Source organism: Labeo rohita, unplaced genomic scaffold (genome assembly GCF_022985175.1).
Source record: "Labeo rohita strain BAU-BD-2019 unplaced genomic scaffold, IGBB_LRoh.1.0 scaffold_1981, whole genome shotgun sequence".
NCBI lineage: Eukaryota > Metazoa > Chordata > Actinopteri > Cypriniformes > Cyprinidae > Labeo > Labeo rohita.
Genome location: NW_026128200.1, coordinates 4,084 through 11,111, shown reverse-complemented (window position 1 = coordinate 11,111; position 7,028 = coordinate 4,084). Strand labels below are relative to the sequence as shown.

General features: G+C 35.0%; 1 long non-coding RNA gene across 1 annotated transcript; it reads left to right on the top strand.

Moving 5' to 3' along the window:
* The first annotated feature begins 4,699 nt into the window (after positions 1-4,699).
* LOC127159196 (uncharacterized) lies at positions 4,700-6,624 on the top strand. The gene is made up of 4 exons (XR_007826383.1): positions 4,700-4,751; positions 4,966-5,138; positions 5,426-5,533; positions 5,647-6,624. It is a non-coding gene; the product is annotated as an uncharacterized LOC127159196 (long non-coding RNA).
* The last annotated feature ends 404 nt before the right edge of the window (positions 6,625-7,028 follow it).

The following is a 7,028-nucleotide window of genomic DNA, read 5'->3' as shown; positions in this document are numbered from 1 at the left end:
CGTACGTACCGGACAATGGAGTCTCCGACGATCACAGCGTCGCGTTCCGTCTCGCGAAGGGGAGCGAAGCGGTTCCGGGTGGAGATCTCGAAGACCGGAGGCGGCGGAGGGGGGCGAGGTCCTCGGCCGGGGCCTGGCTCGCGTCTTCCGCTGCTGCTGCACCCAGGGTCCGTGGTGTCCCGGCGCCGGAGTGAAGGACATCTGGGAAGATCGCGATCAGGGTGCACGGGAGCTGTGCAGAGAAGCACACGGAGTAGAGGTGGTCAGAGTGTTAGTATCGCGCTGTATAACGTTACTTACCCGGGAGGAGTCCAGAGCGACTCTCCGCTCTCTCAGCTCGGTCTGCCGCTGACTACTGTATACTTTAAATATGTTTATATACAAATTGTACTATGGGAAATTCATATATGTTATAAACATGTATCTACATATATCCAGAAGATGGATATATGTGATAATATATTGCCCTGTATTTAACATATATGAGAGTATCACTACAGATATAGAGACATATATGTCATATATTACGTTTCCGTATTGGCTGTCATGCAATAAACAAACACAAACATGTTTGGTGTCTACTGAGAAGCATCACAGTTCTGAATTTTGTGAAAATAATGATTACAACTGCGAGTCAGTCCTGTTAATATGAATCAAGAATTTCTGGTATAGACATTTTGACCTCAGACTGACTCCTCAGCAGCCTCCTCTCCCTTAAAATACATAATGTGTGCATTCAATAACAGCAAAGTTGTATCAGTTTGATACTTTATTCTCAACAATGACACATCTTAGACAAAACACTTAAAAGAAAGACAAAAATTCACCATCATAACACCCAACTCTACAGATGAAAAGACATGTAGGACTTCAAAATGCTGACTGTTAGATGTACTCTCAACTTAAAATATCTTTGTACTTTAAATACATGATGCATTGAAAAAATGTTTTGTCAAAAGATTGTCAATGCTTTGGGTGCAATTCCTTTACTCTTGGTAACTCACTGGTATGACCAACATCAATGTTGTAGAGTGTAGCAGAAGATATTGAAGACATTAAAAAGGACCTACTGATACAACAGGTTGTGCACATAGTGGATTTAAGCACTATAGCACTCAAGGTGCTGGTACTGTCAGAAGGGATGAGGTGCTTGTCCAACCACACAGAATAAGGTGATCGTGCCCTTGATCCTTCTCAGTGCCAGTAGGTGTGGCTGGTGGTCCTCCCTCTGACTGACATCCCCTTTAATACTGGTACAGGTCCATGACTGTAAACAGCAAAAACTTAGATTAAAAATGAGATAAAACAAAGAAAAGAGAGGGGGAAAATAATTACTATGTGCTTTGACAAATGCTTAAAACCGGCACTAGTAACTTTTGATGATGAAGTGTGCTTTAAAGGGTTAGTTCACACAAAATAAAATTCTGATATTTACTGACCCTCATGTTGTTTCACACTCAAAGGTCTTTTGTTCATCTTAAAAACACAAGTGAATATACTTTAATGAAAACTGAGAGATTTGTGTCCATGCATCGAGTCCACACAGCTACGACCTTGATGCTTAAAAAGTTCTTAAAGAGATCGCAAAACTAATTTATATGAATTGAGCAGTTTAGTCCAATTTTTTGACGAGACAGTCACCTTAAATTATGAACAGACTGAAATTAGGCTTTTATTCACAAACAGCGATCAGCAAACAAACGGTTCCTGTGAAAGCGCAAACGACACTGCATAATACGACAATGATTCTCACTGGTTCTCATGCTTGAGCTTCCGTTTACCATATCTGATGTTTCAGTTGATAAATGTTTATATGTAAATAAAAAGCCTAAATTCAATGTGTTTATCATAGAAAGTGATCAAGTCTCTTCAGAAAATATAGAATAAACCACTCAATTCATATGGATTAGTTTTACGATCTCTTTATAAACTTTCTGAAGCATTATAATCATATTTGCCAATGAATAGACAGAAATTGACTTTATGAAATTGATTTCATAAAGATAATTACATTTGTGTTTTGAAGATGAACAAAAGTCTTAAGTGTTAGGAATGACATGAGGGTGAGTACATGACTACTTTGATTTCAGTAAATTAACCTTTTAATCAAAACAAAAAACAAACTTTGCAACAGTACTGAGTTTTACCTTATGGAAGTGCACAAGTCTGTCTCATCCTAATTTTCTTCTTCATCACTGGACTGTTTTTCCCAGGGCACCTTGGACAACCTGATTAAACATGACAACAATACAGCTGACAACTTAAGACTAGTAAAATGATGGAAGGGAATTATTACACAGACAAATCAAATGTTACAACCCATTCTCACTCCCGAGGCGTCAAAAACTGCAGAGCGGTCAATGAAGACGTCAACAGCGCCCTCCGCGTCACTATATCGACGAACTGGGACCAACATTGATTTCAATAGGAAACTTTTGGCGTCAGAACACAGACGCAAAAGATATGAGATGATGATCGCTATGAAATCACGTTCAGGAAGTCTCATTCAGCACGCATCGCGATATCTGCCATCAGTTTACGTGTGCTGCAGGTTGGGTGAGTAGTCGTAAATACGCTGTCTTAATGTTTGTTTTAAAATGTGTCCTGTCTTCTTTACCATGCATGCAATTGGGTGGCTTCATGATTAAAATATGGTTTTTATTTCTCTTGAATATCATTTGTTGTCTTCATAATCTACTTTATTTGTCTTTATGATGTATTCTCCAGTAATGTATTGTGCATGATGTTGGATAATAAAGTATGGTGAATATTCTGTATTAGGGATGGTGTTCGCTAAAAACACTTTTAATTTTGTAATCAATACACCTAACTGCCATGAGTGTTTTAATTAAGACATGAATATTTGGTCATATTAATGACATTCAGTTTCCTGAAGAAAAGGCTGAAAGATGAATTAGAAGTGAACTGAGGGTGATGGACCAGGGAAAGATCAATACTCAGTACACAGATTTGAATCTAATACTGTATGAGCATGCACATTACTGATATTTCACATCAGAGAAAGAAAAAAATAAGGAATATTTGACAGAGACACAAACTGGGTTTTACATTATGATTCTTTGCATTTCATGAATTGTATGACTTTTGCACCATAAACCACACACTGTCTGTGCCTTGTGTTACTGAATGACACATTGAAATTGTGTGATAGTACAATGAAGGATCACATTATGGATTGTTTTTTACATTTGTGTCTTCATTTACTGTCGTCGCTGTATTATTGCTCCTGATCTAATGAAATCAGTGGAGCCCATTTCAGATGGAACTGTCTAATCTTATTCTAAGATAACCATGACTTGCAACTTACATATTGGCACAGTGTGTAGTCGATGATGAGACGATTACAGCCTTTTCAAATGGCTGTAAATCAGTGTCTGATTATAATGACAAAGAGAAAACTGGCAGGACAACTGCTTATCAATTACATAATGTTGGACCAAGTTTTAAAACATATATGTAAAGGTGGTATAAGGTGTTTTAAAAAGTGGTCTAAGTAAAATACCAAATTGCAGCCTGCCTCTTGAATATGCTATAGATGTTTGCACAATGAACATGTTTCCCCCGTTTTATAATTAAACATTCTAAACTACATTACCCATAAGCCTCTGCCATTCTATGGATAGAATGCAAAAAAAGATGGCTCTGTTATTTGTAGTTTAATGAAGATATGCGATGGGTTGGAGTTACAATCTTGGTAAAATGGCAATTACTCACCACATAGTAACACTGTATTGTTAACTGAGGGTATTACAGACATAATAATAACTGCAGTATGGACTTTGCCACATTAAGCGTTTTTTTAATTTGATTTAAAAGATAGTCCAATCACAGCAAGTTACTTGTCCATATATGGTCATTTATGACAGGATCTTCCGGTTTTTGTGGAGAATGGACAGACGGACATTTGAACGATTTATTTGTCACCACTCAATATAAAACTGTGGAGTTACCCTGATGCAGCAATAGATTTATATACCCAAAAAAAAAAAAAAAAAAAATTCCCATTGTAAAAGGTGTACACCAATATTTATGTACAACATTTAAACTAAAACTAAACTTTTGCATATCCTATGTGAAAAATAAATCAAAATGTAAAAACAAACAAACCCAAAAACCCAAAACAACAACAAAAACGTTGATTATAAAAAAATTCCAATATTCAAAAATAATAAGAGAATTTGTTTACAGAACATGTTACAAGATGTTAAATAATATTCAAGGCTCCAGTTGAAAATATGTTCTTCCCTTTAACAAACAGACAAAAATGATTAAGAACAACACTTCAATATTTTACAATTATTACCTTAAATGATATATTTCCTGTTCCTGTAATCATAGATAATCGTTTACCTTAGTTGGGCTTTTGACCCTTCACTTTTAAACACTAGTTTTTCTCTGCCTGCTGTAACTGTGTTTCTAAAGCATGTTTGTTATTCTGGACACTGTTATAATATTGCACTCATATCCTGTAGGGGGAGCAAGTGATGAGGAAGTTGACAGAGAGACATAAGTTTGATTTGTTACAGAGAGCTGCTTTTAAATATTCAGTTAAATAACACTCAGAGTAAACCTGTGAGGAAAGTATATTCAGGGGGTTATAACTTTAAACAACAAAGAATGAAATTCAAGAGACTCAAACTCCTTGTCACGTGACGCATGAAAGTGAAACTATTATAAGCAGGATCTGTTTTCATATGAGGAAGTAAACTACATTAAGAGAGAAAAACACAGTGAGTTTAAAGTGAAGTAAAACATTAATCAATATCATATAATTTTAAAGTAGTTTAAATGACATTAGGAGAGAAAACACAGATCCTGTAAATCATTAGATTGAACATTTACTTTCATTTTAACACAGTGCTTGTCTGAATCTGTTATGCTGTTTGTGAATAATTTGATTCTGTGTAAATAATGTCAGGATGAAATTGTTTTTCATGTGTGCAGGTCATTACTGTGGACTGACTGATGAGACAGAGGTGGATTTGAGAAAATTAAATGCTGAGATGATTCATAACTCACTCTGTGGATCAACATCTGTATCTGTTTTTAGATGAAACCATGACCTCCAGAATGAATCTCTCTGAAGGACATGAAACAAAGATAAAGACAGTCAAGAGGTGAGAAGAAAATGAAATATTTCACATTTTTAATATGTATACTGTATACATATATACTGTAGGTGCATTACAGACATTGTCAGCAGGCCTCCCTTTTCTGTCTCTGTCTATGTGTGTGTGTATTGCTTTATTTTATTCTATAATGCATTAATGAAAAGTGCACAAGCGGCAGATTCTTTTTTTTATTTATAGAAAAAATAATACTTTAATATTTGTAAGTCTCAAGGTGTTTCTGTCAGAGCAGTGTGAGATTTTCAGAAACAATTTGTATTGTTGTTATATTTTAGTCTGTGGCAGAATGAATCTCCTGAACCCAGCTGTGTGTCCATGAAGAGTGACCAGTCAATGGGTCAACCACCTAATTTCAATTTGGGAGACACATCTGCTGATCTGAGGTGTTGTTTAGTTTACAGTATATCTATAAGAAATATATGATATTCATTCTTTTACTGTTGTGTATTAAATACAAATTAATACATATTTACAAAAATATTCAATATTTGTTCAGTTACAGGCAAAAACATAAAGAACCAGAATCACACACAGCAAAGAAGAACTTAGACTCCATTTTCAAGGTTGGTTGTGTGTGTGTGTAAGAAATGAAGAAATTTGTAAAATCCTCTCTGTAATAGTCATATTTACTTTCCTACACATGTAAGATCATTTGTAGGCCACTATAAAGCAGATCAGTGATCAATAAAGTAGAGAAGATGAATCCATATGTAACCTGACTGCTGCACAAAGATGAACATCAATCTAGCAAACAGACAATCCAGTCAAACTCCCTCTTTTAACCTCAGTATCTGTAGACGCTGATGTTTGAGCATACAGTCGAAGTTATTAGCAGGTGTGATATAATTTTGTAATGTTTATTAGTGTTCATGACTTAACTCTTGTGTATTGATCCTTTGACCTACACAAAGTCATCATGTGTAACAATGTGTTTTATATCATTTGTTTACTTTAAAATCAAAACTTTTTTGTTTGGAGTAAGAAATTATATTTAATTTTTCACCATCGCGACCTTCATAAAATATATATTTGTTTCTTCTTGAATAATTATTAATCAAAGTTTTTAATCAAGTTATTACAGTTCTTGTTTAACTGCTTACACACAAAATATTTACTTGTCACACATTTTCTGAAACCTGACACTCAAACACCAGAACCACACACCACATCTGCAAAACTATACAAAATTGTTAATAATCTTGCTTCTTCACCCTTGAAAGAATTAGTTTTCTCCTGTACTGAAAATATACAGCATACTAGAGCCTCATCAAGAGGTGACTGTGCAGCGAATTTTAGAGTTGCTGATTTTGGTCGCTCAGCTTTTTCTGTAAGAGCTGTTTTATTGTACATGGTATTATATCAGTGTTTTTATTTTATAATTTGTTTTGGTACTCTCCTGCCCAGGGACAGCAGATGAAATTTAGTTATGTAGCTAATTCTGGGGCAGTTTTTTTTTTTTTTTTACTGTGTACTGTCCCTGACAAATAATGAATTCAAATAAAAAATATATATAAATAAATAAATAAATTCTCTAACTTTGACTCAGTATTCATTTTCATACAACACTTTTTGCAAAACACAACACACAATTCTGTATTTATGTAACGCACAAAAATAAAACAGGAAGCATCTTGATTTCCTTTTTCAAAATGCCACACTGATTCATCAGTGCCTCACATTAATCCTCACTTGTGCAAACACTCATTGCTTTACTTAACACCAACCAATCATGGCTTTAGAATAGGCCTTGGAATAATCAAAATTATGTTTGGTTTCTGTCCAACTACACATGGTTGATATACACTACCAGTCAAAAGTTTTTGAACAGTAAGATTTTTATATTTTAGTTTTGTTTTGTTCTCTTCTGCTCACCAAGCC